The sequence below is a fragment of the Helicoverpa zea genome, chromosome 18 (genome assembly GCF_022581195.2).
Source record: "Helicoverpa zea isolate HzStark_Cry1AcR chromosome 18, ilHelZeax1.1, whole genome shotgun sequence".
Lineage (NCBI taxonomy): Eukaryota > Metazoa > Arthropoda > Insecta > Lepidoptera > Noctuidae > Helicoverpa > Helicoverpa zea.
In genome coordinates this window covers 690,437-716,153 of record NC_061469.1, presented here as the reverse complement: position 1 = coordinate 716,153, position 25,717 = coordinate 690,437, and the positions used below count along the sequence as shown (strand labels likewise).

The 25,717-nt window shown below is 36.3% G+C and overlaps 1 protein-coding gene across 6 annotated transcripts in view; it reads left to right on the top strand.

Moving 5' to 3' along the window:
* The window catches only part of LOC124638744 (stress-activated protein kinase JNK), a 101,325-nt gene that overhangs the window by 57,131 nt on the left and 18,477 nt on the right, over nucleotides 1–25,717 (top strand). For all 6 annotated transcript variants that reach the window (XR_006985395.1, XR_006985397.1, XR_006985396.1 and 3 more), the window contains exon 3: nucleotides 22,617–22,669. The gene's annotated coding sequence lies outside the window, so the exon portion shown is untranslated. The remainder of the gene's footprint in view (nucleotides 1–22,616; nucleotides 22,670–25,717) is intronic.

Sequence of the window (25,717 nt, the reverse complement as noted above, 5' to 3'; positions counted from 1 at the left end):
TGAATGGCCGAACTATAGTGGTGTTAGGGAGCCTAAGCCTTTTTTCACTACACAAATATCAATCTTATTCTTATAGGAATAGGGTTTAAATTCAATTAGCTTAGTAGATGTTATATGTCCTACTGGAGTTAGGGTATCTTTTAAGAAAGGTGTGCATGGAAGGCACAAAAGATAGATGATAGGTTGTTCTATTTAAAGACGCGACGAAACCCAGGAGGGATTGTGTGGGGGTAGCTTGGGAAATTCACCTAAATTCTGTGTAACCATTTTAAATTGAATAGTTTAAATTGTAGAAAGAATTTATAAAATGTTACTGGTATCCTGCAGTGGTTTCACCAACTTCCTGCACGACTTACTTCCCGCACCTGGATAAAAAGTATACATAGAGTGTAAGCTATACATTACTGCTAAGTGTCATCAAAAACTTTGAGCTCTATAATTTCAGCATTACTGTCAAGTATACAATGTAAATCTTTATAACATTAATGTATGTGACAAAATCCGATCCCACTTAAAACAACCAGTGTATTCGTAACAGATAAAATAACAGCGTGACTGCCGTACGGACGGCGGCACAAACAAACAGACACACAGACATATTTAACAGACGTGTTTGTGTAACGTCGTGCCTATTGACTGGATGTGGTCGCGTGTTTATTTATTTTAAAAGTTCATTTAATGGATGGTCGGGTCAGTACAGATTGATTTTTAAACTGGTGGAGAGTACTGAGGAGATTGGTCCTTTAGTGCAGTTGTTTTGTCCAATATATTGTTGCAGGATAAGAATTAGTGATAGTAGTGTAACCCCCACTTTACACTTGGAAGTTGCGTGAGTCAAAATTGTATAAGTAACTTCTGTAAATTTTATGAAAGCAATTTATAAATGTAAAGTTCGGTTATATATAAGATTCGTTAGGTTACATCAGCTTTTGACCTATTACGACACAATGCAAAGGCTTTCGATATCTGCTTTACTTCTACTAAATAAAGAAAAACATTGGAAGCAAGCCGAAATGCACAGTTTAAAAAAAAAAAACAAAGTACACATAGTAATTCCGAGCACAAAAAAGCGACAATTTCTTTGGTCTCATGTGTGCGCTTTATCAATATATTTGTTCAGCCTTTGTGCCAGAATATTGTTCAGCGTCTCTATTTTCCGTTTTATCAGTATTTCCCGTAGTTGTGCCAATTCTTTTTATTTTATTTGTTTGGTTAGTGTTCGTCTGGTCGTTGTTAGCACTCTCTTTGATATTAAAATGCTATAACTGTGGTAGAAATGTTTTAATTTCTTACCAATTGTTCAAATTGATTATTTTGGCAAAAAAAACCTGAATGCTTTTTATTTGTAGTTATTTGAATTCTTCTTTCTATGTTATTCAAAGGTCGAAATCGTAAGCATTTTTTTTTTATATTCTGTATTCTGTAATAAAAAATGTCATTGACATAATATGTATAAAATTATAAAAAAAAACATGACATCACTATATGGCATCAGCTGTGTTCTAGTGCCTAGTATATTAAATATGAAAGCCTATGAATATGAGCCGCTCGTTCATTTTAATGTGACCTATGTTAAATGTGTATTTGCGTGTCAGACAGTTAATATTATATCATCATGTAAAATGTACACGCCTGTCTGCTATTGTCTGAAAATTTCAGCTCACATGTTTATCTAGTTCGTTGAGTTTTGTCCTTATAGCAGGGTATCCTGAGTCTATTGCCTTAGTCAAGATTCTAGTTTATCTAGGCACCTCTTTTTTCTCTAGTCATATACCTGTGATTTGTTTTATTGCACTTATACAGTAAGGAATCAAATCCGAGAAAAAAACACGAGACGTAAACATCTACTAAACCCATTTTATTTCATGAAAGTCATTCAATTTGTCGAAATAGAAACCAACCCACCCAAAACAAAAATGTGAAAGACTGCCAAGTTCGTTAATATGGGAATGCTTCGCCTATAAAAGAAGTGAGATCTGAATAAGTACCAAGTTCCATACACATACCTCAGTTAAAAATAGTTACTTTTTAATGATGTTACTTGGCAAGTTTTCATACACCTTGTTATAAACCTACTAAACGCAATGAATCAAGTATTTAATTTTCTATTAAAACTTGCCAAGTAACATCATTAAAAAGTAACTATTTTTAACTGAGGTATGTGTATGGAACTTGGTACTTATTCAGATCTCACTTCTTTTATAGGCGAAGCATTCCCATATTATTTTGACGACCTCTGTGGCGCAAAGGTCACCAAGCCGGACTGCCGAATCTGAGGTCCCAGGTTCGATTCCCGGTTCGATCGACATTTGTGTGATGAGCATGCTTGTTGGTCGTGGTCTGGGTGTTACAATATGTATTTATAAATATGTATATATGTAGCTATATGTAGTTTATCAGTTGTGTTAGCACCCATAACACAAGTTAATTAATAACTTAGCGTGGGGCTAACCGACCGTGTGTGAAAAGGTGTCCCGACATTATTTATGTCCCGACATTATTTATTATCGAACTTGGCAGTCTTTCACATTTTTGTTTTGGGTGGGATTTCATTTATTTTTATAAGGTTGTTTATTTTATTTTTTTCTTATGATGAAGTTAGTTAAAGAAATGTCTCATTTATACTATCTTTTAGATTTTTTAATATGCACTATGTTTCTTACAAAGAAATGAACTAGATTAACTAAATGGACTAGATTTACCAACTGATTGACATGACATGTTATCATATATTATGTTCGTGGATCAAAGTTACACATTCGTTATTATCGAAAGTGATTCACACTTGGCCTTTTTCAGATTTTTACTTTACTTTGACTAAATACAAACCTTTGTACCATTCGAAGATATATTATATAAATATAGATAAATTTAGTTCGTTTTAGTTCCTTAGGGGTATAAATTTACACCGGGTATAAAACACCTTCATTATTTTGAAACCGACTCACACTTGGCCATTTTCAGATTTTTCCCTTTACCTTGACATAAAGACCTACCTCCATGCCAAATTTCATGTCAGTACGACCATTGGAAGTGGTCTAGGTTTTTGATGAGTGAATCAGTGAATCAGTCAGTCAGTCAGTGAGTGTATAGTAAAAATAGCGATTTTCTGACGTCAATATCTCAAGACCTACAATAGGTATATTAATGAAATTTTGTATTTTAGATAAGTGAGGGGGTCTCAACAGATACTAGAAATTTGTTATGCGTAAATAAAATAGATTTTGAGTTACAGGGGGGTCGAATTTGGCCCGAAATGGTTCGTGTAATATAACCCACGGCCGGTGTGTCGCTTTTTTTGCTCGAACTTGGCGGACACACTACCGTGTGTCTAGATATGATGTTCAGAAAAATTATACCTGCCCACACATGTGGTTTAAATTGCAAAGAAATTCAACGAATATAACCTCGATGTCTGACATACAATTGTGCTCTACATCATTACTAACTTGTGATATGAATATTTGCTTTAAGATCTTCAGAATTATTCCTACACATTTATTATATTTCTACAAAATATATTTCTTCAAATGATATTCAAGAAATACACCTACACCGCATCTTTAAGTAACAAAAACCTTTTTCAAAATGCTAATTAAGTGCTTTTTGCTCTCTAATTTGCACCCTACGCACTTATTGTAATAGTTTCAAACAAAGTTTTTTTTTTTTTTTAATAATATGACATGTCTCGTCTTTTTGTTAAAATTCAAAACGACTTGAAACCTAAATTAAATTCTTGAACGTCATTCTTAATATAATTGCGATTTATATTCATTAGTTTGAGCTTTCGTTCACGGTTTTTGGTGCAGTGTATTTGTACAGGACCAAAGCAGACGGAAAGAAATGGTCGAACTAGCAGGAATTAACGATTAAACGTTCATCAATGCATCAGTCGCAATGCGTATATAAAACTGCACTGAAACCTCCAAAAATTCAAACTGAATTAAAAACCCCATTATCTGCGCAGATTTTAAATGTGCAATCCATGTTTAACTAAATTAATCGAAGCCCACTTCCCGCCTATTTCATTCCGCAGTCGGGATTGCGATTAAATTATGCAAAAGTATCAAAAAGTCGAGCGACAAACATGGAAAATAACTCGCTGAGGTTTAATTATTTAGTGCATATACCGCGGAGTATGGAGAGATGTGCGGAGGTGTCATCATTCAGGGTGGTCTAACACCTTCTTCTAAGTGAAATATATACGGTGGGCATTACCAAAACGATCAGTTAAGAGTGAACTAACGATTTGTTCGGGTTCTTTGAGACATCTATCAACGATTTTTGAAATTACCAAAGATGGTCGGGTTCAAAGAAAGTGTATAAGGGCGAAGACAGTAACGTTCCTCGTCCCCTTCACACGCATTTTGGCGCGCTACTAACTTAGGATATTTCCCGTTATGGCACCTCCGCTAGTCATTTTGTTCTCCATGATTTATACTGTCTGGCTACTGGTCAACTGTCTGGATGTAGGAGTGTTCGTTAACTGCGGTAATTGTTGGTTGGCACACTATTTGCGGTATTATTGATGCCCGGTTTGTGGCTTTTGACTGTATGGCTATGTCTCTGTAGTCTGCTGATGCGGTTGCTAATTAATTGATGGTCATTGGTATTTTGAACTTTTCACTTAAAATGTTAGTCGGAGTGAATTTGTGAAATTCACAAAAAACATCCATAACATTTCAAAGTAACAAAAAGCTGTAAAAAATTGTGACCTATGTCGAATAGATACTACAATCCAATCAACGTTTTTTACTTGCAATACAGTTTTGAAATTGCTTGTCAAAGGCTGTTATTGTTACTCTAATCTGTGTACAGTGTACCCGTAGTGTGTGATGTCACCTGCCAACTGCGGCTGACACAAATTTGTCTAGCTTACTTCTGCTGGAGTAAAACTACTGGATTTTCCGACTTGTATTTGGTATATACGATTTTGTAACTTCTTCATCAGTCCGTATGTTTCGTGCAAATACGAATACTGTTGCATTCAATTTAGGTCTAAATTCCTCTCATTTTTTAGTAGTTAGTTTAGTTATTTCAGAGATAACTGATAATACATCTTATTTTACAGAATTTCTTTCGTTGTAATTGTATTATAGGAAACAGATTTCTATCCTATAACCTCAGAGAGACGACACATATCAATGACATATTTCATGAAATTAATGCTTATAACAACAGAAACAAGAACACCAAAAAAAATCACACTGCACCAATTGTTTTGACAAACATTTGACGCGGAACCGCCGGACATTTTCCGCCCTTCGGCAAGAGTCGTGAAATAACAACAACTGGGGTAAACGACCTCCCGCGCCCTCCACCCTTGCGCAGAATAACAGCCAGCTGATCCTGTTTGCATGCGTTGTCAGATCAATATGGCCTATCATCTTAACTGGCTGTTTAATTAGCGTTACGCAGGTTTTGCGTGAATTGTCAGTTTAGATTTGGTAGTGACAGTTTTTGCCGGTTCAAGGAACGGTTTCTTCTTTTTGAGTATTTTGTTATTTTGAATGGTTTGTAACTTGCAAAACATGCATAATATTTTGTGTTTTTTTTGACCCACGTAAGTAATGAACTAAATGGTTAGCATTGGACATACAAGACAATTTAGGGATGTACACTACCGTTACGATACACCCGCGGGAAAGTACATTATTTGGGCCTTTCACTATACCTCCGAAATCAGTAAATAAATCCCTGCAATAATCCTGCCAAAATTAATTTCCGTTCCCAAATTGGTGCTTGCCCAATATTCTCCATATTTGCGTACATTCTCCATGTTTGCCCATGATTCCCCGTACATCGCACACACGCGCGTCCACTTAATTGAACTGTTGCTCAGTGTTCGTACTGTTATCTATAACTAGTTTCATGGTACAATACACCCGGCTTTGTGTGATACTGAAGCCATTTATTTGTATTTTTGTAATTGACGTTGGAGGATGTCGACAGGATTTCAGAGGTTTTTTAAAGCTTGTTTTTGGCGTGTTGAATTTCGTACATAGACCGATAAAACAGGTACTTTTGTAAACTTTATTGCTGAGTGTCGCTATATTTATAGGTTATGTTTTTTATTTGATTTTAAAATGCAGTAGCAGAATGTAATTTTCATAAGCTTCTTACAGTCAATTGCCCTTTAATATTCTGCAAGCAAACCCATACATTTAAACCCCGTCCCCCCAAAATTATTAACCGCAATTCTTGCTAAAATAACTTCGAATCCCCCTTATAAATTGTGCAATTCGTTCCGAGTGCTGCTGGCTCAGCGAGGAGGGTAGTTGTATAAATCCGGGCGCGTGTCATAAAAACTAATTTCGTATACAGTTGCACGGGCGCATTCTAGTCGTATGTGAGTCTGTGAGCGCGGATTATCTAGTGGGGATAAGTGCCACTGTTGGCGTTTTGATGAGAACTCCTAGTAGAGAGCTCTAAAGAGTCCCTAAATGTAATCGTAAGCTTGTATAGACGATGATGCTTTATAAGGTTTTACTTTACTGTAAATCGGTAGTAAAAACATGTTCATGGGACTACAGACTGTGCCAGATTCATTTCTCAAAATTCCCTAAAAAGCTTAAGAACGTAATTTAGAAAGACAGACTACACTTACTTACTTAAGTATATTTTGTCGTCATATAACCCTAGAAAGTTGGAGCTACTGATTTTCTCCGCTAACCGCTTACAGTGGCACCCTACCCTACCTGCAGGCTGTATGCATTAGATTATTTTATTACTCAGGCACTTTTCCAGTTCGCCACTCCCCGGTGATATTTTTAACTTTTCTATATTTGCATGCGACGTACCCACTGCTGTTGTCGTTTAAAACTCAAGTTTGTGTTTCTAGTGTAGACCGTGTTTGAGAAAGTTGATAAAATTCTCGTGTATACTATGTTGCGGGAATGGTTTTGAGTGTAATAAGAATTAGGTCATATACGATTTGCATTTTAATACGAACAGATAATCAAACTAAACCAAACGCTTTTATAAACTTCATGGAGAAATAATGAAATTCAGATTCTACTAAGTAAGATGTAAATTGCTTGTACTGAAATTATAATATTCCTATCCATTTTACTAATTCATATAAATGTGTTCATTAATAAATATATGTAGTGTCACGACATCAATCTTATTAATTGACCTATTAAAGCCGAATAGTAAATGATGCGTGGCGTGCGTGCACATAAGTTATATTTATGCATATGTTCATGTTAGCCGGCGTTATCGAAACAAATGGATCGCACTGTTACATTTAATATGAATTACTGTATTATTATATTTCATGATTAATACAAATAGCTGCTATGAAAATATTTTGTGAAATAATACACTGAATTGTTGAAAATCGGAATTGAAATCCTTTTTTTTCGGGATTATTTTTCCGAGTATTTGTCTTCCAAAAATAGCTACCTAGAGACGAAATAAATCCGCCTTATGATTGAACAAAGTTCAATAGACTATGACAGAGAAGTAGCCGGTGTTATCACATATTTTTCCGCGAGAGGGCGCCATCGCTGAGCCTGTAAAGTGAACCCGCCCGCGCCGATGGATTTCCAATATTCTATCTTCTTATAAATATGATTTCCATCCGACGCATTTGCGGAGCCTTTTAAATTATTACTAGGGATTTTACATTTTATGCTTATTTTATTTTATGGAGTGAAAGTAACTTTGTTACATCAAAGACAATGTTATGGTTTGTGAGACAAAAATTCAATTCACTGTATCAAAAAATAGACCCGTGACATTATGCAATTAAAATATGTTTGCAACTGTCATTATGTGGCTATCCCGAATAGTATGACCGCATCATTAGAGAACTGCGGTCGTGACAGTATATTATACACTGGCACAAAACAACCACATCATAATTTACACCGCAAAGCACGTACAGTAACCACACAAAATTAATGTAAATACAGTTAAATCATTATGCCTTGTAAACGCCTTTCATCAATAAAAAACATCATCTGGACTGTGGAACTCGTCATTACACTGGTCACCCATCCACGAACCGACCGCACCAAGTATTGTTTGACCTTATGACCTATCTTAGTTAGCTCCTAAATCACTACTTAATACTTAATGCTAAAGTTAATGAAAGTGTTAATTAACTAAGTAAGCGCAATTAGTTGAGTGGCGCGAACTTGGATAACTCGCCGCAATTCTATTACTGATATTAAGCGGTTCGATCTCTGGGACAATAATCTTTGTAATTTGGTGAAACTTTGTGTTTGTGTCGTAGTTTGTTTGTTTGTCTTTGAGTTGACTTATTGGTCTAACGAATTATTAAATAAATAAGGTTCATCGCTAAACACTATGAAAAAGTATTCTATATAGAAAAGTATTATATATAGAATTCTATGAGAAAGTATCTTATTGAATCTGTTTTTGCACTTTCAATTAATTGCGTTTACAAAAGGATTGAAGAAAATAATGTCACAGTAACACAAAGTGTGAGTGACGTTTATGCTTTCATTGATTTTTATCGTAATAATCCCTGCATACATATGTAAGATGAATTGGCTTGAACTTTCTTTAACTCTAATGCCAAGAAATCTTAAAGATCTGTCTTATACACAATCTTCAAATCAAGACCTCGTAACTATCAATTTGTCTGTTGATACGTGACATAATTTATATCGAGCCTAAGAGCTAATGTCAAAATTCAATCTCTAATCGCAAATTAACGGATAGATTATAGAAATTCACCGTAAAGATATTAATCTAGAATATGAAACAATAAACACAGTTTCTCATCACTACACGCTGTTGACTGACAGCAAAAGGCTACAGTGTTGTTACTCGCGCATTGTTTGTTGTTACACCGTATGCATTGCGATGCAGTCGCATGCATCTGCGTATTGATGTCTGTGATGTTTGCAACACTGTACAGGTGTAAGTGTAGGAATGTGAGCTGAAATTTGAGAGTGGTACTTCTTTGTATCAGTCCTGTATATGAGAAAACCGAAATTCAAAGAATTGTAGATTTTTTTTAAACGCTAATAACCTAGTCGGTTTTCAAGATATTTGTGTTTCTTGACTCGATAGACTTCGTTTGCAGTTGGCTTGATTATAATATAAAACAGTAGAATATAACACATAGAAAATTTGTAACAGGATTGCCGTAAGTATAGGTTGAGAATACTTTACAATATAAATTTCCAAAATATAAATAGGTAAGTACCTAAACTTTATCACTTGCATGTTTATATGTGTGTATAAACTAGTTTGCATGTCATTATATTATGATTGAATACCGAACACACTGAAATTTTGTAACACCTTATGAACCTACTGTATTCATGTGCAAATAAATACTTTGACTTTGACTTTCATGGTTTGAAATATTTCGAAACGACGAAATATTTCAACTTTGAAGATGGCGAGTACTCGAACATAACACAAAATATATACTCGCAGATATTACGACGTACATAAATGTTCATACACAAATACTATACGGAAATATTTGCACTAAGAATATTGCGTCCATTTGAGAACATTGCAATTTTAGCGAGAATATATGCTTCGTTTGTACGTTCCTACTCAAAGCTGGAATACAAGTAAATTCAGTACATTCATGTAATTTAATACGGCTTCCACTGCCCACGAATTCAAATGAATGAAATATAACGTATGAAATTAATTTTGATTTTTGTTCAGTGCGCGGTGAATGCGAAATTGAATTGTTTGTTTCGGTAACTACCTATGTTGGCCACGTGCAGATTCATAACTCGACATTTATTTCGCCCTAACACCGTGTACTCTATAAAATTATAGAGGCATGTTTTATGAAACATGGTAGGTTTTATTTCATAAAGAACTTAAGCAAAATACGTTTCAGAACAGTTTGAAAGTTTAAAACAACACAGAATGATTCGAGTCGAAAGTTGCTCCACAAACATTATTCAAACTGCTTCAATGAGAATTATTTTTCTTAAAACAATGTTGTGGAAGTTGTTACTGGCTGGAATGTGCAAAACTTTATTGTTCTTAAAATTGAACGGCGCAGAACTTGGTATTGAACAATTTATGCACTATTTGTTCGTTCGACGCTGGTCGACTGTTTCGTGCCCGAGCCGGGTCTCAACGACCCATTATAGCGGGCCGAGTGTTACGCCCGAGTTTCTCTCTTTGCACAGTTTTTATTTTTTCGCGTTTTTTGTTTGTTTATTGTGCGTATATTTTTCTGTAAAGTTATGCAGGTCAAAACGGAGTGCCTATAAAAATATTGTAGTTAGAAAATGTGTTACCATGTTTATGACGCTGAATGAACCAAGCTATGAATATAATTAACAATAGGCCATTAAGTTAATCAATGATGAGCCTAAAATTATTATTGATTTGCCCTGTTGTAAAAAAATATGTTAGCAGGAACAATGAAAAAAACTGGAATAATGCCTCGCCTCTATGTCGACTTTTCATTAATACGAGGCCTGTACTTCACAGATTTGTTTCCATTTTCACAAAAAACTCGAGCGAAACTATAAAAATGGATTTTATTGAATAATTCCACGTGCAAATTCGGGAAGTTTTTCGCATAACGGAATTTTATTCCTTTACTTGAACTAGGTTTTTGTACTCGTTTATATTTTCCAAAGTTTGTAATATTTTCTTTGGACACTTTTGCCCTTAGCAACAACTGTCTTGACTAACCAGCTGTCTACACAGTCGTGAAACTTAAATACCATTCTTTAATAACATGTAAGTGCTAACAACCACATTACAAGTAACTGCAGCTATCTCGAGAATACGCTCGTGACGCTCGTATCGCTCGCTGCGTACATTTGGCGCGCCTCGGTCGCAACGACCCATAGCTGCAGGCGTGGGGTTGTGTGTAGAACGATTCTGTTTTATTAGTCTTGTCTGTTGTTGTACTTTTATTTTTTGTTCAAGGAAAAGTGTTCAGATTTTTTTTTTATAATTAAGGTTCATAAGGGCAAGGATGTTTATTGTGAGTAGGCTCATTAGATGAGCACTTTTTTACCTCTAACAGCCAGTTTCTTCATCAAAAGTTAAAGCCAAAGTAAAAGTCAAAGTAATGTCTAAAGTAAAAGTAACGGTCAAATTCAATTTTTCTATTAGTTTTGCTGTCACTTTAGCCTTGAAAAAACGTATTTGACCGTCACTTTTACTTTAGACATTACTTTAACTTTTGATGAAGAAACTGGCCGTAAAACGTCACCCTTTGACCACTTCTTATTGTTATGGCTAAAAAGAAACTTCCCAGCGACACAGCTATCTGTTACTTTTTAATTATTAGTATAATTTAACAAGTATAAAATGCAATATTGTTTTTAATTATATTTTCAAAAAAACACGGAATATACAAAAAAAACCGGCCAAGTGCGAGTCGGACTCGTGCACGAAGGGTTCCGTAAATTACAGTTAAATCAACCTATCTCAAAAACTATAAGAGATACTTTGATCAAACCAAAAATCGTTGAAAGAGTTAATTAGCATGCATCACCTCTATTTTTTTTAGAATTTTATACCCCGTAGTTATAAAAATAGAGGGGGGGGGACATACTTTTTACGACTTTGAGAGCTGATATCTCAAAAACCGTTCACTTTAAGAAAAATGTTTTTTAGAAAACTTTATATCATTTTAAAAGACCTTTCCATTGATACCCCACACGGGTATGTACATCGAAAAAAAAAATTTCATCCCTCAGTTACATGTATGGGGGGCCCCACCCCCAATTCTTTTTTTTACTATTTAGTGTCATATTTTTGTAGCGGTTCATACAACACATATTCCCATCAAATTTCATCACTGTAGTACTTATAGTTTCCGAGTAAATCGGCTGTGACAGACGGACATGACGAAACTATAAGGGTTCCGTTTTTGCCATTTTGGCTACGGAACCCTAAAAATGTGAAATAGCTACCTTTGTTCCCAATATAGTCGTCATATTTTTTTTCAATCATCAATAGCGTAGTTCAGAATATTTATTTTTCTATATGAATGTGAATATTGGAATAGTACTTCGCTCCAAAAACTCATTCCATTTGCGTTGCGTTGTAGCATTCAGCATAGAGGGTAGTTGAAATTCTAAATATGAAAATAGCTGAACATTTTACATTCGCGTAGCCTTAAAATGTTATTGAATGTGCTGTATGTAGGGTACAAAAATATTTTTGTGGAATTGGACCAGTATGTCATATTACATATATGTACCTAGAGTGCATGGTCATAGCAGATTGTCAAAGAGCATTACTTCATTGTAGATTGTATTTGTCAGCTCCTCGTCACCCCTTACTGTTACTTGGGCATTTCTTTTATTAAATGGGATGCATTTTAATATTACGTTATATACTTTTTACATCCCTCATAGTCATAACAAAACTGGTAAGTGCAAATAATATTCTTAACACTATAGTTGAAGTGTTCAACAACAAGAACAACTAGTACAGTCCACTTATAGTCTATCAACTACTGAAATACTCCTGTTTCTACAACGATGAAGCTCCAACGTTAGCCATAAGCATCTTAGCGAGCACTCGGGACATCACAATAGCAATACACATCACGCTAAGCTTTGTTATTACTCTGTCTAACATTTTGGATTATCTGTTCATAGCTGTTTATTTTCATAGCTTTTGGTCTTTCTTCTAGATTCTGGAGATTTGCTCTGTTGATATCTGAAAGTCTAAACTCATCATGCATTTCCTGCCTAGCTTTTTCCCGTCTATGTTGGGGTCGGCTCCCAGCCTAACTGGATGCAGCTGAGTACCAGTGCTTTACAAGTAGCGACTGCCTATCTTGCCTTCCCGAACCAGTACCCGGGAAACCCAGTAACCCTAGTTAAGTCTAAAATTATAGTCGTATAAGAAATAGTTGTAAATAAATAAAGATAAGCTGTTTCTTACCCATCTCGTAATATCCTTAGATAGTAGCCATTTATATCTTCAAGCTAGGCTCCTCAATTTCTCAATGTCATTTTATCTAAGCAATTTAACCGCTTTATACCTTAAAAGATGGTCTCAATTTTGCGGTTCTAGCTCGAAGATCGTGCAGATAAGTAAATAAGTATCGCCATAAAACAATATAGCAGTGTAGTAACCCCAAAATGGTTGTGTATCGGCAAATGTAGTTTGACGCATGAAGCTACGTCACTGCTTCACCCTTGAACCCTTAAATATACAAATTGAGCCGTCCAATTTGTAACAAAAACGCGCCGATCTAAATCACAAACCTCTCATAAATTACGTTTTTATTTAACCTTCGAACACATTATGGGTCGTTAGGACCGAACCGATGTTCGAATTTTTGCCAAGTTTTAATGTATAGAAATAATGTAAAGAAGTCAAGTTTTTTCGATTACAAGAATACTTTCAAGGCGAAATGTGTTCGAATTTAGGTGACGCAACGAGCACGAGGTATTTTTTATACAATTTGTAAAACATTTTATTAAGTTTAGTCGGATATTACTTGGAAGGTTATAACCTATCGCTTGAGTTCACTCGCATAGATTGCCCTTCTCGCTCGAAGCGGTTCGAGCCGGAAAATTGCGGAAACACGCGTGGGATACCTATTTCGTTTTCAATAGCTTTTTGCTGAGGTTTATTAACCGTTTTACAACGTAGCCTGAATTCTCGTGTTATGTACATTTTGATGACATGGCTTTATTATCATTTTATGACATAAAATTTAAATAAAGTCAGAGTAGTTTTGGATTTCAATAATACATCGGGCATCGGATAAATAATACATCGGATTTCAAAGAGCAAAGCAGCGCGCTACCATTTATTTGCTTTTACAAATATTTTTGCAATCCCCTAACATATGTACCCCTCTTTCAATATTTAATGTCCCTTTTTAGCAGCTCACAAATCAATAATTTAAGCGACTTACTAACACATACTCTTAAAAAACAACGCTTTTGTGTCCCCCTACTAAAAGTGCACCTATACGGAAATAAATCACAGTTTTATAGCACGTGAGTCGTGACCACTACAGTGAACATGAAAAAAGTTTTAATCCGATTTCAATAGAAAAGAGGCAATGAAATCGCTCGAATCATACCAAAGCGTCCCTTGGGCCCGCAGTTCGCAAGGCGTGTAGCAATTGATCGTAACTGGCCCTTGTTGGATAACCACAGGGTAGTGTATGTATAGAAGGGCCATTTAATAAATTTACTTGGATACAAACCGCTACAAAGGTATTCCTTTTTATCTTAGCATGGTAATTTATTATATTGTACGTTAACAGTTACCTATATTAGGCTGCCCCCCAACGGCCGATATAATCGGACACCGATTTCCTGTAGGAGAAAATACGTACTACATAAAATCCTGATCAGAACGTAAAAAAGTCTGACGTGAGCGGGCAGCCACATAGCGCGATTTGATTGGAAAAAATAAATTAATTCACCACCTATACATAAACTGGCATAGATTTCAGTCTGGAAGGACTGAAATCTAAATAACCTTGTAAACAGATTATAAAGCAGATATCAAACAATTACAACACTCGTATTGGAATCATTTCACTTGAGTAAACCTTCTGTTCCTCTAGTTTCGCAATACAAGGGTAGTAGTGGTGTGAAGAGAGATGTCTTAATAATTTGGCTACTGCGGCAATGCAATGCGACGTTGCCAGATTTCTCCGCCCGTGGACACTGTTGCGGTTACAAGTGTCATTCACGCCTGAAATATGTCCATTGTAGGTATAACGGGGTATTAGATAAAACTTACTTACAATAGTTGTCGGTCACAGTTGGAATATCCCTCATTGCTTTTGTCATTTTCTTGAGGCCTTTTTTATACAATCGGGGCATGTTTCCAAATTATGCTGGTATAGTGAACAAACACAGTTTTCCTTTCAACATCAAGAATTTTGAATTAGAAGTACTGCATTATTATGCAATATTTTAAAGTAAAATGACTGTGTTATATAGCGCACCCGCGTCTCTCAGTCGCAGCACTAGGGAAATGCATTTAAATTTATAGCAGTAAACACAAAGTGAAGCGCTAGCAAAATAAACACAATTACCTAAAACAAGTTTACCCACATGTGTTTCAAACATTCCTTAACTAAATCCTGTGACACGTGTCATTTAAATTACGTCAGTGACGTTACTAGCGTCACTCGGGCAGTAACGGGTTAATTCTTTTTGACAGCTAAGCGACATGACTGCAGCGCCACGGTTAATTGTCAATTTACATATAGATGGTCGCACAGACCGCGGCCGCGGGGAGGGTTAACGAATGCCCCCGGCGAACAACAGTTCAATCGAACAATTAGATTAATCTTTACTGATAAGTACTTGTGGCAATGTTTCGCTGTGATTAATTGGTAGTTCCGTTTGTTTTGTTTTGTTGAAACGATAGCTAGAGTTGGGTTGGGAGGTATATGTTTTTGTTGCAAATGTCAGATTTTATCTACCCTAAATGAACCCTTTTCGAAAATTAAAGGATGTAAAGAAAGAGTAATTTGCAAATAAATTGTGATTGACATATACACTCAATCTTTTTAACATATTATATATTAATATTAATTAGACAACAAATAACTTATTGATTTCTGACACTTACGCGAATATTAGACATTTAAATAAAACTACTTTTACGGATTTTATCGCGTTATATTAATATTATTTAATCCCGACGTTTCGGATCCTTTACAGCATCCATGGTCACGGGCAGACTAAGGTGTTGGTCGTCTTGATATATTAGTTACAAACAGCTACCCTACATTTTACCGCGCCCTCGTCGCAGAACCCGCGTGAAACCAGCCACAGTTGAGCGTCTACCTGCTGTTCTTCCATACATAAGAGGAGTCACAGACAAGATTGGCTACATCTTGAAGCGAGCTTCAATCAAAACCTACTTCAAGCCGCTGAAGAAGATCAGTCAATTCTTACCACCTGTCAAGTGTCACATACCTCTACAAGATGCGGGTGTATACAAGCTTGAATGTGATTGTGGTCTCTCTTACATAGGCCAAACTAAAAGAAGCATAGGGACCCGCGTAAAAGAACACATCGCCGATGTCAAACACCGCCGTTCCAGACAGTCAGCAGTTTGTGAACACACACTAGACAAGGCCCAGCATTACATCAGATTTGATAAACCACAAGTCCTTGCAAGAGAAAACCGATTCCTACCTAGGATGATTCGCGAGGCTATTGAAATTAAAAAACATCCAAATTTCAATAGAGAAGATGGCTGGTGCATACCACCTGCTTGGAATCCCATCATAGAAACTATTAAATCAAAATCCAAGCCTACAACTGCTCGACCTATGGATACAGTGAGCTCGTTTTGCGTGAATCGGATTGTCAATAATAATCAACAAAATGTAGGGTAGCTGTTTGTAACTAATATATCAAGACGACCAACACCTTAGTCTGCCCGTGACCATGGATGCTGTAAAGGATCCGAAACGTCGGGATTAAATAATATTAATATAACGCGATAAAATCCGTAAAAGTAGTTTTATTTAAACAAATAACTTCTATGCACTTTAGGACTATTCCAGCTGTGTTACACATGTGTACAAATTTGCCAAGTCCGATACGTTGAGCGGTGCATCATGGCGGCTAGCCAGCAATTATTCCGCTCCGATGCACATCGCTTTATTGAAAGCTCAGCCCTCGATCTTTCCCGATACTCGATATCTGCCACTATAAATATCCTGAAGGCAGTTTGGAAATAGATGCCATTGTTTGTTGGTCCTTTTGTACACCAGATAGATGATGATATTGGTTCATCTTATTGTGGCTTTTCTTCTGACTATAATTAGGCTTTACTATGAAAGGTTCAACCAGCGGTTTCACCCGGGAACTTCTTCCCTACCTAAATAAAATTTAGCTTATACTTCTCGATAAATGAGCTATCTAACACTGAAAGAATTTTCAATATCGGTCCCGTAGTACCTACGCATTCAAGCAAATAAACTGTAGAAATGTTTTACAGGGTAATTAAACAAACAAATAAAAATCTCACTATGCAATCAACACTGGAACATAACACATATGTTAACTAACTGGCACGTTATACCAGCTGCGGCAACATACCCATTTGTGCAAACTCATGAAAATAAACTGGTAAGTGCTCAATGATAATAAAAGTTTGCCGATTGAATCTGAACGATGCAATAGTGCAAGCCCATTACACTTCACGGCCGCAAGTAGGAATGTTCTTACCAGTAAATTACTGTGTTCATGAGATGTTGGAGCTTGGATTTCATTCAATTAAATGATGGGTTTATTCGCTCTATAAGATATACGTAGACATGAAAAAAAGTTTAGCTAATAGGTACTGAAGATAAGCTAAAGGGTTTGATTGTATGCTTGAATGCGGTAATTTCAGGAACTCGTGACCCGCTTTTAAATATTCTTCCTGTATTACATAGTCAACTTATGGACAAAATGTATAGGCTAACTGTAGACTAATCCCACAAAACGCAAAAAACCCAAACTATTTGTAAATACGAGTAATAAAACTACATCGTAATACAAACCGCAATAACTAAAAACTAGAAACATAAATAATCCCAAAAGCCTTAAAGTGCCATCTAAAGCCACGGTCACCAGTTCTGAATATTCATACAAAGACACAAATCTACATGGTTACAAAGTTCTCTGACGATCCCTTTGACGAGGCAACCCGACCGAATTCGATGTGTGTAGCGAAGCCAGCCAAGTGAATGCGTTTGAATGCATCATAAATGAGCCGGCTAATGCTCTGGAAATAGCCTGTAGCCTTGTACCTCTCGCGGGCAATAAGTGATGTCTCCTGTTAGGTTGTTACGGTAAATGTTGTATTTAGTTTTTATATCAATATTCTTAAAAAATAACTAACATTTTTAAATAATTTGGACGTCTTTAGGGTAATCCTGTGTGGCAACCAGTCTGATTAAGGGGTATCGGGTTGCGCGGGTAACTGGTGGTCAGATAGACAGTCGCTCCATTCAAAACACTGGTACTCAGTGCACTCGGTTAGATTGGAAGTGGACCCTATTATATCTGAGAAAGCTCTACGCTGATGATGATAAGAAAAAAGTTATAGAGAAATATTGTAAAGAATGTTAAACGTTATTTATCATTGTAATTAACATGTAACGCAAACAAGCATTATCTCAATTAATATTTCATACCCATCCATATCACCAACAACATAATCCCAAATACGGACACACAAACAATATTCCTAACACATAACTCGGTCCTTAAAATCAATGTACCCAAGTATCATTATATGCTCATAAAATATAGATAAACAAGGATGAACATAAAGTTAAGTAGTGAACGGTCGTCAACGGTACTTGACTGTATCGAGCACGGACAGTACTTCACTTGTTTTGTAACGTAATTATTTCTCGCAGCAAAATACGGATAAGTTGCTCCTCGTTAGAACTGAGGGTTTTCATGAGCTTTGTTTGTAGTTCCTTTTTTTAGTTGTTATTGTGTTTAATTAGGGTTTTTGTTTTAATTGGAAATGTGTTTGATGAGTGGTCTGTATAGAATCTGAAAGTATGGATTGCGTTGGGAATCAAAATCTTCATAATTCGGGATGGTTTTATATTGGCGACGACTACGCATTGATAGATTCTGTTGGCATGTACTTTTTGGGGGCTAAATATATTCTTCTTTCATTTATTCACCAAATATACAATTTCGATTGTTCAACGGCCCAAAATTCTACTCAAATCAACGGTATTCATCCGTCATAAATTTCTTATTGAGCTCATTATGATAATTTATACAAAGAGCGCCGTTGTGGAAGTCCCGGAGACTCCACTCGAGATACTGTTATTGTTTGCAGAATCCAAGTGGTCCTCGAATCTTTTAATTAGCTGATATTATCTCGCTGCCTTATCATTAACGGTGCGCTTTGTTCACGTGGAATGGCTTTTGTTATTTTCGGGAAAAATGTAATTCTCATTGGACGAAAAGTTCGTATACATTTTGTTGGACTTACAGGATTAATTAGAGTACTTTTATGTAGATGTAATTTGGAGTTTTTAACAAGCAATTAGTGACGTTTGTAGTTCTTGACTTTGATTTATTTGTTATTCCCCTCCATTTTAGTTCTTCTATTTCCATCCTTGGGGATGTGCCGTCCATGAAATAAATATTGTTCACCCCGTAAAATATTTTAAACATATAAATTGGAGAAATTATTAACCGTTAATAAGTATACCTTGTTTATTTTCTTACAAAAACAGGATGTTAGCATTATAAGAATAACTAGCAATAAAAGCTCTCCATATAAAAGAGTAAATCCTGGAACTAATAATAATTAGGTTCGTTATCAAGAAAGCTAACCGATAAACGGATGTTCGATGAAATTAACGAACGTTTGCCTGCACTCAGGGAGAAAAAAGAGAAAAAAAAACATCGATCTGCCATCATGGCGGGAACTCCACAATGGCGGAATAATTCTATTTTTAAATCCTGTGCCTTCTATACGCGATGCTTTTCTTTTTTTTAATTTTACGACCGAAGGGTTCGAGTTAATCGATTAAGAGGCTTTATTCTCTTTTCTGAATTGGTTTTTGTTTGTTTTGCATGACCACAGAACTGAATCTGAGTTACTCAGGGACATTTTTTTCTGCTATGGAAATGAGTTTCATGAATAATTGTGAAAAATTTTGGGCTTGACATAGTTAAATATTTTTTTTGCCATAAAATTCGTATCAATTAAAAATAAATTCCACTACATAACTGTGTAACGTTTTTCTTTCCTCGAAATTGCCTTATCGATACGTAACCCAGCATCCCTAACGCAAGACAAACATTATTTCCCGGCGTCTCTCGGCGGGCGATGTTTGCGCTAATCCCGCTTTCAGACCTGAATACACCACAAGTGGCCGCCTGAAAGAAATGCAAATAGCCTCCCTCCGAGCGATACTCCCACAATAATGACGTATTTTACACGAAATCACCTGAAAACTGATGGTACTTGTTACAAAGGAGATATTGAAGTAAATTGAGATGATTGCTACTTGTATATTTTTGTAAATATTTGTTGGTGGAGGAAGGAAATGTACGTGCTTTTTGTGTTTGTTGAAGAGAATGATAAATATATTTTGGTATTTATGGCAATATTTGATTGTGTCGTAAAATATGATCAATACGAAAAACATGTTAACATACGTATTCAATATTCTCTCAAATCTTTAATAATTACATAAAGACGATAATACTGAAGGAAGTTATTATACAATACCTTAAAACACATCATCACTATCTCAAACAGTTCCCAGTTATCCTTCATCAGCTATTCAAATAAACAAAAGCGTAGCTTCGTAGCTATTTCCCTACGCCCCGAGCTACGCCGCTACGGCGTAGGCCTACGGTGCTACGACGCTACGACTATGCAATTGCATTCATGCTTCGAGATTTAGGTCACCGATGCTATGACGCGTAAGATAGGAGTATACAGCCTTACTATCCTTGCAATATAAGAGTACATATATATAGCCTTTATGAGAAACTCGTGGCTGAGTTAAAGCCGCGTGGATAGATCGATCGTAAAGTTAAGCAACGGTTGACGCGGTCGGTCCATAGATGGGTGACCAATTCTTCCATATTTCGGAGGGCACGATAAACTGTAGGTCCCGGCTAACATTTGAACATCTTTGGGAGTCGTTACGGGTAGTCAGAAGCCGGTAAGTCTGACTGTCTGACAACCAGTTTTAGTCAGATAGGCAGTCGCTCTTTTAAAAACACTGGAAGCCGACTCCAAGATAGTTGATGAATACAATAAATAGCCTTTATATTCGAACAAAGACAGACAAGTATTTTCAAATTATTCGCACAAACGAAGCAATAACAACTATCTGAAGGGTATTATATTTAATAGGTCAAGAGGTAGCACGGGTATTGAGAGTTCTCACAGTCAGGGATGCTTAATGCGAATTTAATAGGAGAGCACTATTAATTTAATACGAAATGTTTTCATATTATTGTACCGTTTAATGGTACTTTATGATGCTGAAAGGGGAGTTCATTTATTTTATTACGTCTGTAAAATATATACTCAAAATCAACTTGACAACTGTTCTCATCCATCTTCCGAGACTTTTTACCCAACTGTGTTGGGTTCGGCTTCCAGTCTAACCGGATGTAGCTGAGTACCAGTGCTTTACAAGAAGCGACTGCCTATCTGACCTCCTCAACCCAGTTACCCGGGCGACCTAATACCCCTTGGTTAGACTGGTGTCAGACTTACTGGCTTGACAACTGTTCTCTTCCCTTAATAAAAGCGTTATTAATTAGTGTTATTAATTAGGTTAAAGCTACGATTAATTACTATATCGCCTTCCCTACTTAAGACCTTTCCAATGCCTATTCAGGTCAGGACATCGAGCGAAGAATTCTAATTTAATACATTGAAGCCATTTCTTCGTAATCCCGTCGTTGCTGTAAAGGCGATCAAATAAATTATTCCGACAGATGGCGCTATTAACGCGGAATTATAAATGGCGAGCTTCCTAACTTTAGTTATAATACTGGTCTATTTTTCATCTAATAATAACCGTTCTATTTATCTTGGTGAAGTAATAATATTTATGTTTCTTGTATTATAAAGGGGTTTTCGAACACGCTCATCTCAAGAACCACTAAACTGTAAAATACCGTGTTTGATACGTAAAGTATGTATGTAAAAAAACTGTCTGTAATACATTCAGTACCTAGTTGCCGCAGAGGCAGGTGAAACTGCAGAAGTTTTTAATGGAAATAAGAGAGAAAGAGATTACATATTGCTGAGAAAACAATCTTTCATCCGGATAAAAAGACTAACCATTTTGACCTCACTTCTTATTTGACTTCAATGAAACACTTTCTAACTCCTAATCTTAAACTAAACCTTAATAAAAAAGTACTATAACCACAAATATTCTTAATTAGCGTGCGTGTCCACTGGCTATATTATTCTGAACTCCAGATGTAATCTGCGTGCAACACCACAGTATATAGGTACAAGTTATAAAAGTATATAAATATATAGTCGCTACCGGTGTTCAGCGGCCGTATTAATAAAATATAGCCAACAGTTACATGGCGTGGGTTTTGTTATTTTTAGCTTCATGCTAGAAACTTTGGCAATGCGTGTTCTGTATAGTCATGGGTGACGCACACGATATATGGATGTTTTAATAAACATATAGAGTAAAAACTAACTTTTGTATGTCATAATGAACATTATAACCACTGACTAGCTTAATAATTTTTGTTCTGCTGAATAGAGAGGGAATTTAAGAAAGAAACATTTATTTGTCAGAATATGGGTACAAATCAGTTGTTGGGTGTTGATAAGCCATTATTTTCTTAAGAAGATAGGCATGACTTATCGTGTCTAGTTCCAGTCTTACATTTATTCCATTTAACATTTATCTTAGCTGTATAATGAATGTCAAATTCATTGAAGTCAAGTTTCTTTGTCTTTTATATACAAATATTTCCATGTGAATATATCTTATTTAAACCTGCAACATTGCTTTTACTTAACTTTCAGTAACAGTAAAGCCCCAAATAATTTACGTAACTATCCCAAAAAGCAATGTTCATTTACGTAAATGATGATTGTACCGTTATGTAGGTACATAATGCTTATTTACTGGCGTCGGCTGGTAGTAACATACAGTGTGTTTGTTGCAGAGGGTGTGATCGTTACAGACAGTCTGACACAACATGAGCACGCGGAGTTTATGGTAAGTCTGATATTGCGTCATCTATACTAGTATTGTAAAGCTGAAGATTTTGTTCGTTTGATATGATAATCTTATAAATCACTAGTCTTATAAGGAAACTTCAAAACCTACATTTTGTCCGGATGCGTAATTTAGTTCCCGCGGGACGTAGGCGAAACCGTGTGGAAAAACTAGTACCCGAAAACATTACCGGAATATATGTATGTAAACAGGTAACATGTCGATGAAAAATTACATTAATAAAAATACCAGAACGCTAAATAAATGGATTGTCGCGAAAAAAACAGCGAAAACGCCTCCCTATGCTCTGCAAAATCTAATATTCTTATCAATAAAACGTATCCGTGTTCATACGGATGTCACATCTATACGAGGCAACAATATATGAAGCCCCAAGGGATATCATTTCAAAATCTCGAGCCATAAATAAAAATATGTCAAAAGGAGTCCGAGCGTCGCTCCCAGGCGGGCTCGATAATCATCGGTAATACCAAGTAAGTCAGATTACATTTTGAACGGTACCCTGAAAAAGGAGGGGATATAAATTATTGAGGCGAGCGCTGATAAATCGAGCCTTTGCTTCGAAACGACGCCGGACATTTTTCTACCCAGTTTTGGCGAGGCCTACATTTTAGCTAGAGATATTTTAGGACATGCTTTCTCGGTAGGAAGAGGCGATTTGTCGGTCTTATGACGTCATTAGGAGATTTAATTAATGAAGGAGACTGTTGTATTTATCTGACGCCTACTTAGAGAATAACCTGAATATGTTTTTGTAAACTAGGTTAGATTTTGCTACATTTGTCTGAGAGCAGGTGCTCTGTCACGCGGTAATCTGAAACATAGAAGCAATGTGTCAGCGTTAACTCGGTTAACTGTTAGAACTGAGTTGACCATATGTAACGTGCACAGTTTGTAACTCCGCTTTAGTTAAATTTATAGTGAAACTTGTGGAATTTAACTAACTTGAAGGGTTCTGGAAATCAAGTCACAGTTGTGTATTATAACATTATGTCTATTATGATTCTAAGAGTAGGTGAAATTGTTTTCTCATAAATAAAACCGAGCTGTATTAGAAAAGGCAAAGGTATGTTTTTTAAATATGTATTTTCAAAAGCCACCGTCAGTCAAACTTCGTAGTAGTCTATCGTTCATACCCACTATAAGGTACACACTGCCTCGTTGGTCTAGTGGTCGCAAGCGCGGCTGCTGTTCTCGAGGTCTCGGGTTCGATTCCCGGGTCGGGCCGAAATAGCTTTGTGGGTTTTCTTGAACTTTCACAAAGCAGCCCGTAGTCTGGAAGTTGGTGATTGATTCACCCCTGCATCGGAGAGCACGTAAATGTCGGTCCTGCGCCTGATCTCTTTCCGGTCGTCGGATTGCCGTCCCATCGGGTTATGAGAGTGAAGGAATAGGGAGTGCACCTGTGTCTGCGCAAATGCTCGTGCACTATAATATGTCCTGTGCAGCTGGCTGATCTCCTTAAATGAGAACAGCCGCCGTGGCCGAAATCGGCCGAGGACGCCATTAATTAAGATACACACAAAGTTTCAGCCTTTATAAAATAACGTTATTCTGGCAGTCGCTGGCTCTCGATCTAACTGATTTACATATTTGCATTAATAGTCTTAAACAGCCCGCTACTGAAGAAATCTATTTTAAAGAAATAAGTTCAAACCAATCGAAACCTATTCAAAAACCGGCAAAACCTAACAATATTAAAACTTAGTTACTACCCCAAACTGCAGAATGGCCAAAGAACAGGCACCCATTTCAAAGGCACTCGGCATTACGCGAGCTAATAAGTGTAAAGCCTTAATCCTGACTAAGTTAATCAAGCCGAGCTCGTTATTACCAGATTTTAATTAGTATTCAGTCGTCGTTTTACTGCTTTATATCCTATAGTAGAGAATATCTAGGCAGACTGAAGTGGTAGGTCTATGTGACTACTAATTTCTGGGGTCATTGCTTTTATATTACTATGTTAGATCTTTGCGTGTCATCTTCATATAAGAGACACAAAATGCGTGTGCGTGTCAGCGTTTTTCAAGTAGTGTTACTACGTCTTCACACTCTTATCTCCATTTACGCATAGGGATAGAGCTTGTCCAAATCACAACGCGTCGTTGTAAAAAAAGACTGGTATTAGAAAAAGTACAGCTTTTATAAAGTGCTGATATTAGGACATCATGCACATCAGCCTTTTTCTAGTTAGGCCAGTCCTCTTCTTTTACAGATAAAGACTGGGTATAAATCACCTCAATAGCTGAAAGCAGATTGGCAATTTCCGACCTTAAAGTCCAGGTTTCCACGAGATATCCTGATTATCATCTACCATAAGTAGTATTATGTGCACATCTTTTGCACATGATCAATTTCAATTAATTTAAACTGAGCCTCGTTACAGTTAACATGAATAAGCATTTAACTAAATACATTAAGCTGTTCCCTAGAGCCTGACACTGCGGGATTAGCAATAGTTATCGCGGATTGTAGGCCTACACCTGAGCCTAGGCTATAGATTACAAACAGGATCATTTAATCCCCGATGCTTTTATTGAACTCATGTTCATGCTTTTATTGAACTCATGTGACGTCTTTAACGTAGTAACGTAGTCTGTAACGTAGTCTTTAAAGTCTTTAACAACTGCCGAGGAATAAGAACAGAGGAACCTTCATTAACTTCATCAAGAGTCAAGTATTCGATATATAACATATTTATGGTACGCATTTGACAGTCAACAGATTTTCTATTCATTTACTTTACCAAAAGCTTATATTAGTCGATCTTAGATTTTACTAAGAATCTTTAGAAGGTGTACTTATACGTCGAGATAGAGTTATGAAAGTAAACAGTAGCATATAACTAGGCGAATCCTAGTTATCACAGTTCTCGCTTAGCTGGCAATTGCAGCTCACTCCATCTCAACGCTGAGCTTTCAAATCTTGCTCTGTTTGGACTAATTTGTACTACTACTATATCTTCAACGAGCTAGTTGATATCTATCTAGTATTAGAAATGGGAGATGATGACCTGGAAATAACTGT